This window comes from Bombina bombina, chromosome 1 (assembly GCF_027579735.1).
Source record: "Bombina bombina isolate aBomBom1 chromosome 1, aBomBom1.pri, whole genome shotgun sequence".
NCBI lineage: Eukaryota > Metazoa > Chordata > Amphibia > Anura > Bombinatoridae > Bombina > Bombina bombina.
Window position 1 is genome coordinate 1,421,646,209 of NC_069499.1, and position 13,373 is coordinate 1,421,659,581.

Sequence of the window (13,373 nt, forward strand, 5' to 3'; positions counted from 1 at the left end):
TGTTCCGGTTTATCTCTACAGAACCCAGGGATCTTCAAAGCTAATTTGAGGGAAGTAATCTAACAGAGCTGTAAGATTGTAGTTGACTGTGATAAAAAACGTTTATTCTTTAACTTTTTTATGCCTCAGGGTTAGTTATTTCTTGCTACTGGGTACAAGCCTTTGCTAAGTTGCGTTTTGTTTTACAAAGCTGATTGATTTCATCTGTTATATATATTCAGTGCTTTCAAGCACAGTTCGTTTTTTTTCATTGTATTTTTCTTGTATAGTATTTCCAAATTGCAAGTTTATTTGCTAGTTTGTTAAACATGTCTGATTCAGAAGATGAGACCTGTACTATTTGTACTAAAGCCAAGGTGGAGCCCAATAGAAATTTATGTACTAACTGTATTGATGCTACATTAAATAAAAGTCAATCTGTACAAATTGAACAAATTTCACCAAACAACGAGGGGAGAGTTATGCCGACTAACTCGCCTCACGTGACAGTACCTGCATCTCCCGCTCGGGACGTGCGCGATATGGTGACGCCAAGTACATCTGGGCGGCCATTACAAATAACATTACAAGATATGGCTACTGTTATGACTGAGGTTTTGGCTAAATTACCAGAACTAAGGGGCAAGCGTGATCACTCTGGAGTGAGAACAGAGTGCGCTGATAATGTTAGGGCCATGTCAGATACTGCGTCACAACTTGCAGAACATGAGGATGGAGAGCTTCATTCTGCGGCTGACGGTTCTGATCCAAACAGATTGGATTCAGATATTTCAAATTTTAAATTTAAGCTGGAAAACCTCCGTGTCTTACTAGGGGAGGTGTTAGCGGCCCTGAATGATTGTAACACAGTTGCAATACCCGAGAAAATGTGTAGGTTGGATAAATATTTTGCTGTACCAACAAGTACTGACGTTTTTCCTATACCTAAAAGACTAACTGAAATTATTACTAAGGAGTGGGATAGACCCGGTGTGCCGTTCTCACCCCCTCCAATATTTAGAAAGATGTTTCCAATAGACACCACCACACGGGATTTATGGCAAACGGTCCCTAAGGTGGAGGGAGCAGTTTCTACTTTAGCTAAACGTACCACTATCCCGGTAGAGGATAGCTGTGCCTTTTCAGATCCAATGGATAAAAAAATTAGAGGGTTACCTTAAGAAAATGTTTGTTCAACAAGGTTTTATATTGCAACCCCTTGCATGCATTGCGCCGATCACGGCTGCAGCGGCATTCTGGATTGAGTCTCTAGAAGAGAATCTTGGTTCAGCTACGCTGGACGACATTTCAGACAGGCTTAGAGTACTTAAGCTATCTAATTCATTCATTTCGGAAGCCGTAGTACATTTGATTAAACTTACGGCTAAGAATTCCGGATTCGCCATTTAAGCGCGCAGAGCGCTGTGGCTAAAATCCTGGTCAGCTGATGTAACTTCTAAGTCCAAATTACTTAATATACCTTTCAAGGGACAGACCTTATTTGGGCCTGGTTTGAAAGAAATTATCGCTGACATTACAGGAGGTAAGGGCCACGCCCTACCTCAAGACAAAGCCAAACCTAAGGCTAGACAGTCTAATTTTCGTTCCTTTCGGAATTTCAAAGCAGGAGCAGCATCATCTTCCACTACTCCAAAACAAGAAGGATCTGGTGCTCGCTACAGGCAAGGCTGGAGACCTAACCAGTCCTGGAACAAGGGCAAGCAGGCCAGGAAGCCTGCAGCTGCCACTAAAACAGCATGAATTGAGGGCCCCCGATCCGGGATCGGATCTAGTGGGGGGCAGACTTTCTCTCTTCGCCCAGGCTTGGGCAAGAGATGTCCAGGATCCCTGGACGCTAGAGATAATATCTCAGGGATACCTTCTGGACTTCAAACACTCTCCTCCAAGAGAGAGATTTCATCTTTCAAGGTTGTCGACAAACCAAACAAAGAAAGAAGCGTTTCTACGCTGCATACAAGATCTATTGTTAATGGGAGTAATCCATCCAGTTCCACGGTCGGAACAGGGACAAGGGTTTTACTCAAATCTGTTTGTGGTTCCCAAAAAAGAGGGAACTTTCAGACCAATCCTGGATTTAAAGATCCTAAACAAATTCCTAAGAGTTCCATCATTCAAAATGGAGACTATCCGGACAATCTTACCCATGATCCAAGAGGGTCAGTACATGACCACAGTGGACTTAAAGGACGCTTACCTTCACATACCGATTCACAAAGATCATTACCGGTATCTAAGGTTTGCCTTTCTAGACAGGCATTACCAGTTTGTGGCTCTTCCATTCGGATTGGCTACAGCTCCAAGAATCTTCACAAAGGTTCTAGGTGCTCTTCTGGCGGTACTAAGACCGCGGGGAATTTCGGTAGCTCCTTACCTAGACGACATTCTGATACAAGCTTCAAGCTTTCAAACTGCCAAGTCTCATACAGAGTTAGTACTGGCATTTCTAAGGTCACATGGATGGAAGGTGAACGAAAAGAAAAGTTCACTCGTTCCACTTACAAGAGTTCCCTTCCTGGGGACTCTTATAGATTCTGTAGAAATGAAGATTTACCTGACAGAAGACAGGTTAGCAAGACTTCAAAGTGCTTGCCGCACCCTTCATTCCATTCAACACCCATCGGTGGCTCAATGCATGGAGGTAATCAGCCTAATGGTAGCAGCAGTGGACATAGTGCCATTTGCTCGCTTACACCTCAGACCACTGCAATTGTGCATGCTAAGTCAGTGGAATGGGGATTACTCAGACTTGTCCCCTTCTCTGAATCTGGATCAAGAGACCAGAAATTCTCTTCTATGGTGGCTTTCTCGGCCACATCTGTCCAGGGGGATGCCATTCAGCAGACCAGACTGGACAATTGTAACAACAGACGCCAGCCTTCTAGGTTGGGGTGCCGTCTGGAATTCTCTGAAGGCTCAGGGACAATGGAGTCAGGAGGAGAGTCTCCTGCCAATAAACATTCTGGAATTGAGAGCAGTTCTCAATGCCCTCCTGGCTTGGCCCCAGTTGACAACTCGGGGGTTCATCAGGTTTCAGTCGGACAACATCACGACTGTAGCTTACATCAACCATCAGGGGGGGACAAGGAGCTCCCTAGCAATGATGGAAGTATCAAAGATAATTCGCTGGGCAGAGTCTCACTCTTGCCACATGTCAGCAATCCACATCCCGGGAGTGGAGAATTGGGAGGCGGATTTCTTAAGTCGTCAGACTTTTCATCCGGGGGAATGGGAACTTCATCCGGAGGTCTTTGCCCAAATACTTCGACGTTGGGGCAAGCCAGAGATAGATCTCATGGCGTCTCGACAGAACGCCAAGCTTCCTCGGTACGGGTCCAGATCCAGGGATCCAGGAGCAGTCCTAATAGATGCCCTGACGGCACCTTGGGACTTCAGGATGGCTTATGTGCTTCCACCCTTCCCGATGCTTCCTCGATTGATTGCCAGAATCAAACAGGAGAGAGCATCAGTGATTCTGATAGCACCTGCATGGCCACGCAGGACTTGGTATGCAGACCTGGTGGACATGTCATCCTGTCCACCTTGGTCTCTACCTCTGAAACAGGACCTCCTGATACAGGGTCCTTTCAAACATCAAAATCTAACTTCTCTGAAGCTGACTGCTTGGAAATTGAACGTTTGATTCTATCAAGACGTGGGTTTTCTGAGTCAGTTATTGACACCTTAATACAGGCCAGGAAGCCTGTTACCAGAAAGATTTACCATAAAATATGGCGTAAATACCTATATTGGTGTGAATCCAAAGGTTACTCTTGGAGTAAGGTTAGGATTCCTAGGATATTGTCTTTTCTACAAGAAGGTTTAGAAAAGGGTTTATCTGCTAGTTCATTAAAGGGACAGATCTCAGCTCTGTCTATTCTGTTACACAAACGTCTGTCAGAAGTGCCAGACGTTCAGGCTTTTTGTCAGGCTTTAGCGAGGATTAAGCCTGTGTTTAAGACTGTTGCTCCACCATGGAGTTTAAATCTTGTTCTTAACGTTTTACAGGGCGTTCCGTTTGAACCCCTCCATTCCATTGATATAAAGTTGTTATCTTGGAAAGTTCTATTTTTAATGGCTATTTCATCGGCTCGAAGAGTCTCTGAATTATCAGCCTTACATTGTGATTCTCCTTATTTGATTTTTCATTCGGATAAGGTAGTTCTGCGTACTAAACCTGGGTTCTTACCCAAGGTAGTCACTAACAGGAATATCAATCAAGAGATTGTTGTTCCATCTTTGTGTCCAAATCCTTCTTCAAAGAAGGAACGTCTCCTGCACAATCTGGATGTAGTTCGTGCCCTAAAATTTTACTTACAGGCAACTAAAGAATTTCGACAGACGTCTTCCCTGTTTGTCGTTTACTCTGGTCAGAGGAGAGGTCAAAAAGCTTCTGCTACCTCTCTCTCTTTTTGGCTTCGTAGCATAATACGTTTAGCCTATGAGACTGCTGGACAGCAACCTCCTGAAAGAATTACAGCTCATTCCACTAGAGCTGTGGCTTCCACTTGGGCCTTTAAGAATGAGGCCTCTGTTGAACAGATTTGCAAGGCTGCAACTTGGTCTTCGCTTCATACTTTTTCCAAATTTTACAAATTTGACACATTTGCTTCCTCGGAGGCTATTTTTGGGAGAAAGGTTCTTCAGGCAGTGGTTCCTTCTGTATAAAAGAGCCTGCCTATCCCTCCCGTCATCCGTGTACTTTTGCTTTGGTATTGGTATCCCAGAAGTAATGATGACCCGTGGACTGATGACACTTAACAGAAGAAAACATAATTTATGCTTACCTGATAAATTCCTTTCTTCTGTAGTGTGATCAGTCCACGGCCCGCCCTGTTTTTTTAAGGCAGGTAATTATTTTTAAATTATGCTCCAGTCACCACTACACCCTTGGTTCCTCCTTTCTCGTTGGTCCTTGGTCGAATGACTGGGGGTGACGTAGAGGGGAGGGGCTATATGCAACTCTGCTGGGTGAATCCTCTTGCACTTCCTGTTGGGGAGGAGTAATATCCCAGAAGTAATGATGACCCGTGGACTGATCACACTACAGAAGAAAGGAATTTATCAGGTAAGCATAAATTATGTTTTTATGGGTTGACACTTTTTTATGGCAAACGTTTTTACTTATAAATAACGTTTTTGAGACTCTTAGAAGGTCCCTTTGGGTTTTCCTTCAGGGGTTGTTACCCACATGGCTAATATTATAACTCCTAGGAGTGTTTAGTTAGGCCTCATAGCACCAGAGTAAGGTGGGAGGGGCCTAATTTCACGCCTCAGATGCGCAGTTAGATTGACTAGATCTTCAGGCTGTGTTCACATGGTGGCTCCTGCTACAGTTTGAGGACCCATAAGAAGCTTTTCTTTCATGTAATTAGCAAGAGTCCATGAGCTAGTGACGTATGGGATATACATTCCTACCAGGAGGGGCAAAGTTTCCCAAACCGATGGAGGTGGTGAAGTAAGTTTGTGCTAGATTCTACGTTGATATGCGCTCCGCAGCAAGTTGGAGCCCGGTTTTCCTCTCAGCGTGCAGTGAATGTCAGAGGGATGTGAGGAGAGTATTGCCTATTTGAATGCAGTGATCTCCTTCTACGGGGTCTATTTCATAGGTTCTCTCTCTGTTATCGGTCGTAGAGATTCATCTCTTACCTCCCTTTTCAGATCGACGATATACTCTTATATATACCATTACCTCTGCTGATTCTCGTTTCAGTACTGGTTTGGCTTTCTACAAACATGTAGATGAGTGTCCTGGGGTAAGTAAATCTTATTTTCTGTGACACTCTAAGCTATGGTTGGGCACTTTGTTTATAAAGTTCTAAATATATGTATTCAAACATTTATTTGCCTTGACTCAGAATGTTCAACTTTCCTTATTTTTCAGACAGTCAGTTTCATATTTGGGATAATGCATTTGAATTAATCATTTTTTCTTACCTTCAAAAATTTGACTCTTTTTTTCCTGTGGGCTGTTAGGCTCGCGGGGGCTGAAAATGCTTCATTTTATTGCGTCATTCTTGGCGCGGACTTTTTTGGCGCAAAAATTCTTTTCCTTTTCCGGCGTCATACGTGTCGCCGGAAGTTGCGTCATTTTTTGACGTTATTTTGCGCCAAAAATGTCGGCATTCCGGATGTGGCGTCATTTTTGGCGCCAAAAGCATTTAGGCGCCAAATAATGTGGGCGTCTTATTTGGCGCTAAAAAATAAGGGCGTCGCTTTTGTCTCCACATTATTTAAGTCTTATTTTTTCATTGCTTCTGGTTGCTAGAAGCTTGTTCTTTGGCATTTTTTTCCCATTCCTGAAACTGTCATTTAAGGAATTTGATCAATTTTGCTTTATATGTTGTTTTTTCTCTTACATATTGCAAGATGTCTCACGTTGCATCTGAGTCAGAAGATACTACAGGAAAATCGCTGTCTAGTGCTGGAGCTATCAAGCTAAGTGTATCTGCTATAATTTTTGGTATCTGTTTCTCCAGCTGTTGTTTGTATTGCATGTCATGACAAACTTATTAATGCAGATAAAATTTCCTTTAGTACTGTTACATTACCTGTTGCTGTTCCGTCAACATCTAATTTTCAGAGTGTTCCTGATAAACATAAGAGATTTTATTTTTTAAATCCATTAAGAAGGCTATGTCTGTTATTTCTCCTTCTAGTTTACATAAAAGTCTTTTAAAACTTCGCTTTTTTCAGATGAATTTTTAAATGAACATCATCATTCTGATACTGATAATGGTTCTTCTGGTTCAGAGGTTTCTGTCTCAGAGGTTGATGCTGATAAATCTTTGTATTTGTTCAAGATGGAATTTATTCGTTCTTTATTTAAAGAAGTATTAATTGCATTAGAAATAGAGGATTCTGGTCCTCTTGATACTAAATCTAAACGTTTAATTAAGGTTTTTAAATCTCCTGTAGTTATTCCAGAAGTGTTTAATCTCCCTGATGCTATTTCTGAAGTAATTTCCAGGGAATGGAATAATTTGGGTAATTCTTTTACTCCTTCTAAACGTTTAAGCAATTATATCCTGTGCCATCTGACAGATTAGAGTTTTTTTGGGACAAAATCCCTAAGGTTATGGGGCTGTCTCTACTCCTGCTAAATGTGCTACTATTCCTACGGTAGATAGTAATTCATTTTAAGGATCCTTTAGATAGGAAAATTGAATCCTTTCTAAGAAAAGCTTACTTATGTTCAGGTAATCTTCTTAGACCTGCTATATTTTTAGCGGATGTTGCTGCAGCTTCAACTTTTTGGTTAGAAGCTTTAGCGCAACAAGTAACAGATCATAATTTTATAGCATTATTATTATTCTATAACATGCTAATAATTTTATTGGTGATACCATCTTTTGATATCATTAGAGTTGATGTCAGGTATATGTCTCTAGCTATTTTAGCTAGAAAAGCTTTATGGATTAAACTTGGAATGCTGATATGTCTTCTAAGTCTACTTTGCTTTCCTTTTCTTTCCAGGGTAATAAATTATTATTTCAACTGTTTCTGGAAGGAAGGGAACTTTTTTACCAAAGGATAAAAAATCTAAGGTAAAGTTAGGTCTAATAATCATTTTTCGTTCCTTTCCTCACAATAAGGAACAAAAGCCTGATCCTTCATCCTCAGGAGCGGTATCAGTTTGGAAACTATTTCCAGTTTGGAATATATCCAAGCCTTATAGAAAACCTATAGCCAGCTCCTAAGTACCCATGAAGGTGCGGACCTTATTCCAGCTCAGCTGGTATGGGGCAGATTACGTTTTCTTCAAAGAAATTTTGATCAATTCCGTTCTCAATTTCTGGTTTTAGAACATGTTTCAGAAAGGTACAGCATTGGCTTCAGTTAAGGCCTCCTGCTAAGAGATTTTTTTCTTTCCCGTGTCCCAGTTAACACAGCAAAGGCTCAGCATTTCTGAAATGTGTTTCAGATCTAGAGTTGGCTGGAGTAATTATGCCAGTTCCAGTTCTGGAACAGGGGCTGGGGTTTTATTTTATCTCTTCATTGTACCAAAGAAGGTCAATTCCTTCAGACCAGTTCCGGATCTATCAATATTGAATCGTTATGTAAGGATACCAACATTCAGTTTCTGTAGGACTGTCCTGCCTTTTGTTTAGCAAGGGCATTATATGTCTACAATAGATTTACAGGATGTGTGTCTGCATATTCCGATTCATCCAGTTCACTTTTAGTGTCTGAGATTCTCTTTTTAGACAAGCATTACCAGTTTTGTGGCTCTACCGTTTGGCCTAGCCTCAGTTCCAAGAATTTTTTTCAAAGATTCTCGGTGCCCTTCTTTCTGTAATCAGAGAACAGGGTTTTGGTATTTCCTTATTGGACGATATCTGGGTACTTGCTCAGTCTTCTCATTTTCGAAGAATCTCATATGAATCGACTTGTGTTGTTTCTTCAAGTTCATGGTTGGAGGATCAATTTACCAATCAGTTCATTGATTCCTCAGACAAGGGTAACCTTTTTAGGTTTCTAGAATAGATTCAGTGTCTATGACTCTGTCCTTGTCAGACAAGAGAAGTTTAACATTGATTTCAGCTTGTCAAAACCTTCAGTCACAATCATTCCCTTTGGTAGCCTTATGCATGGAAATTTTAGGTCTTAGGACTGCCGCATCAGATGCGATCTCCTTTGCTCGTTTTCACATGCGACCTCTTCAGCTCTGTATGCTGAACCAATGGTGCAGGGATTACTCAAAGATATCTCACTTAATATCTTTAAACCGATTATACGACACTCTCTGACATGGTGGACAGATCACCATCGTTTAGTTCAGGGGGCTTCTTTGTTCTTCCGACCTGGACTATAATCTCAACAGATGCAAGTCTTACAGGTTGGGGAGCTGTGTGGGGGTATCTGACGGCACAAGGGGTTTGGGAATCTCAGGAGGTGAGATTTCCGATCAATATTTTGGAACTCCGTGCAATTTCAGAGCTCTTCAGTCTTGGCCTCTTCTGAAGAGAGAGTTGTTCATTTGTTTTCAGATAGACAATGTCACAACTGTGGCATACATCAATCATCAAGGAGGGACTCACAGTCCTCTGGCTATGAAAGAAGTATCTCGAATTTTGGTTTGGGCGGAATCCAGCTCCTGTCTAATCTCTGCGGTTCATATCCCAGGTATGGACAATTGGAAAGCGGATTATCTCAGTCGCCAAACGTTGCACCTGGGCGAATGGTCTTCACCCAGAGGTATTTCCTCAGATTGTTCAAATGTGGGAACTCCCAGAAATAGATCTGATGGCTTCTCATCTAAACAAGAAACTTCCCTGGTATCTGTCCGGATCCAGGGATCCTCGGGCGGCGGCAGTGGATGCATTATCTCTTCCTTAAAAGTGTCATCCTGCCTATATCTTTCCGCCTCTAGTTCTTCTTCCAAGGGTATTCTCCAATATTCTAAGGAATGCTCGTTTGTCCTGCTGGTAGCTCCAGCATGGCCTCACAGGTTTTGGTATGCGGATCTTGTCCGGATGACCTCTTGCCAGCTGTGGACTCTTCCGTTAAGACCAGTCTTCTGTCTCAAGGTTCTTTTTTCCATCAGGATCTCAAAACCTTAATTTTAAGGTGTGGAGTTTGAACGCTTGATTCTTGGTCAAAGAGGTTTCTCTGACTCTGTGATTGATACTATGTGACTGGCTCGTAAATCTGTATCTAGAGAGATATATTATAGAGTCTGGAAGACTTATATTTCTTCAGGATGGTTTAGATAAAGGTTTGTCCGCAAGTTTCTTGAAAGACAAATCTCTGCTCTTTCTGTTCTTTTTCACAGAAGGATTGCTAATCTTCCTGATATTCATTGTTTTGTACAAGCTTTGGTTCGTATAAAACCTGTCATTAAGTCAATTTCTCCTCCTTGGAGTTTGAATTTGGTTCTGGGGGCTCTTCAAGCTCCTCCTTTTGAACCCATGCATTCTTTGGTCATTATATTACTTTCTTGGAAAGTTTTGTTTCTTTTGGCCATCTCTTCTGCCAGAAGAGTCTCTGAATTATCTACTCTTTTTTTGTGAGTCTCCTTTTCTGATTTTGCATCAGGATAAGGCGGTGCTGCGAACTTCTTTTGAATTTTTTACCTAAGGTTGTGAATTCTAACAACATTAGTAGAGAAATTGTGGTTCCTTCATTATGTCCTAATCCTATGAATTCTAAGGAGAAATCATTGCATTCTTTGGATGCTGTTAGAGCTTTGTAATATTATGCTGAAGCTATTAAGTCTTTCCGATTGACTTCTAGTCTATTTGTCATCTTTTCCGGTTCTAGAAAAGATCAGAAAGCTTCTGCCATTTCTTTGGCATCTTGGTTGAAATCTTTATTTCATCATGCCTATGTTGAGTCGGGTAACACTCCGCCTCAAAGGATTACAGCTCATTCTACTAGGTTAGTTTCTACTTCCTGGGCGTTTAAGAATGAAGCTTCGGTTGATCAGATTTGCAAAACAGCAACTTGGTCCTCTTTGCATACTTTTACTAAATTCTACCATTTTGATGTGTTTTCTTCTTCTGAAGCATTTTTTGGTAGAAACGTACTTCAGGCAGTGGTTTCAGTTTGAATCTTCTGCTTATGTTTTTTCATTAAAAATTTTATTCTGGGTGTGGATTATTTTCAGCAGGAATTGGCTGTCTTTATTTTATCCCTCCCTCTCTAGTGACTCTTGTGTGGAAAGATCCACATCTTGGGTAATCATTATCCCATACGTCACTAGCTCATGGACTCTTGCTAATTACATGAAAGAAAACATAATTTATGTAAGAACTTACCTGATAAATTCATTTCTTTCATATTAGCAAGAGTCCATGAGGCCCGCCCTTTTTTGTGGTGGTTTTGATTTTTTTGTATAAAGCACAATTATTCCAATTCCTTATTTTATATGCTTTCGCACTTTTTTCTTATCACCCCACTTCTTGGCTATTCGTTAAACTGAATTGTGGGTGTGGTGAGGGGTGTATTTATAGGCATTTTAAGGTTTGGGAAACTTTGCCCCTCCTGGTAGGAATGTATATCCCATACGTCACTAGCTCATGGACTCTTGCTAATATGAAAGAAATGAATTTATCAGGTAAGTTCTTACATAAATTATCGTTTTCCCCATAAATCCGACTCCTAAGGGAAGGTAGGGCCACAGCAGAGCTGTGGCAAGGTGCTAAATTTGTTTTAACCGGTCTGTTAACTTACTATTGATCCGGTTTGGGCATTAAAGGGTTAATCGTTTTTTTTTTTTTTTTTTTGCTAGGTGTGCAATCTTACCAATGCTTTAGGTACATACTGTGAAAATTTCAGAAAGTTTGGTGCATTTTTCACTGTTTTGGAAAATTGTGTGCCTTTTTTATTTCTTAAAGGCACAGTAACGTTTTTTTGCAAAGTGTGTTTTTGCTTGATTAATGTGATTTCTAAGCCTGTTTGCCTTACTACTAGTCTGTTAAACATGTCTGTCACCAAGGAAAATCCTTGTTCAATGTGTTTAGAAGCCACGGTGGAACCCCCTCTCAAAATGTGTCCCACGTGTACTGATATGTCTATACATTTTAAAGACCATATTGTTGCACTTAAAAATGTGGCCCAAGATGATTCTCAGACAGAAGGTAATGAGGTTAGCCCGTTGACCTCTCCACAAGTGTCACAACCAGTTACGCCCGATCAAGCGACGACTAGCACCTCTAGCGCGTCTAACTCTTTTACCTTACAAGATTTGGAGGCAGTTATGGATAATACCCTCTCAGTATTTTTATCTAAGCTGCCCGTGTTACCTGCAAAGCATGATAGCTCTGTTTTAAGAACAGTTTATGAGCATTCTGACGCTTTAGTAGCCGTATCCGATATACACTCACAACGCTCTGAAATGGGGGCGAGGGATGTGCTGTCTGAGGGAGAAATTTCCGATTCAGGAAAGGTTGCTCCTCAGACAGACTCAGATACGTTGGCTTTTAAATTTAAACTAGAACACCTCCGTTTATTACTCAGGGAGGTATCAGTTACTCTGGATGACTGTGACCCTTTGGTGGTGCCAGAGAAATTGTGTAAAATGGACCTAGAAGTTCCTGTTTACACTGAAGTGTTCCTGGTCCCTAAGAGGATTGCGGATATAGTAACTAGGGAGTGGGATAGACCAGGTATTCCGTTTGTTCCCCCTCCTGTTTTTAAGAAGATGTTCCCCATATCTGACACCACGCGGGACTCGTGGAAGACGGTCCCTAAGGTGGAGGGGGCTGTTTCTTCACTTGCTAAACGCACAACCATGACAGTTGTGCTTTTAAAGACCCTATGGATAAAAAGTTAGAGGGTTTACTTAAGAAATGTTTTGTTCATCAAGGTTTTCTTCTCTATTTTATCCAAAATGCCTGCATATCAGAGAAAGCGCGATTGCTCTGTTTTAAACACTGAAGAGCAGGAGGGCGCTAATGATAATTGTTCTGTCATACCCTCACACCAATCTGAAGGGGCCATGAGGGAGGTTTTGTCAGATGGGGAAATTTCAGATTCAGAAAAAATTTCTCAACAGGCTGAACCTGATGTTGTGACATTTAAATTTAAATTAGAACATCTCCGCGCACTGCTTAAGGAGGTGTTATCTACTCTGGATGATTGTGACAACTTGGTCATTCCAGAAAAATTATGCAAGATGGACAAGTTCCTAGAGGTTCCGGTGCACCCCAACGCTTTTCCTATACCCAAGCGGGTGGCGGACATAGTGAATAAGGAGTGGGAGAAGCCCGGCATACCTTTTGTTCCCCCCCTATATTTAAGAAATTATTTCCTATGGTCGACCCCAGAAAGGACTTATGGTAGACAGTCCCTAAGGTCGAGGGGGCAGTTTGTACTCTAAACAAGCACACTACTATTCCTATCGAAGATAGTTGTGCTTTCAAAGATCCTATGGATAAAAAATTGGAAGGTTTGCTTAAAAAGATTTTTGTACAGCAAGGTTACCTTCTACAACCCATTTCGTGCATTGTTCCTGTCACTACAGCAGCGTGGTTCTGGTTCGAGGAACTAGAAAAGTCGCTCAGTAGAGAGACTCCATATGAGGAGGTTATGGACAGAGTTCACGCACTTAAGTTGGCTAACTCTTGTATTTTAGATGCCGCTTTGCAATTAGCTAGATTAGCGGCGAAAAATTCAGGGTTTGCAATTGTGGCGCGCAGAACGCTTTGGCTAAAGTCTTGGTCAGCGGATGTATCATCCAAGACAAAATTGCTTAACATCCCCTTCAAGGGTAAAACTCTCTTTGGACCAGAATTGAAAGAGATTATCTCAGACATCACTGGGGGGAAAGGGCCACGCCCTCCCACAAGATAGGCCTTTCAAGGCCAAGAATAAGTCTAATTTTCGTTCCTTTCGTAATTTCAGGAACGGACCGGCCTCTAATTCTGCATCCT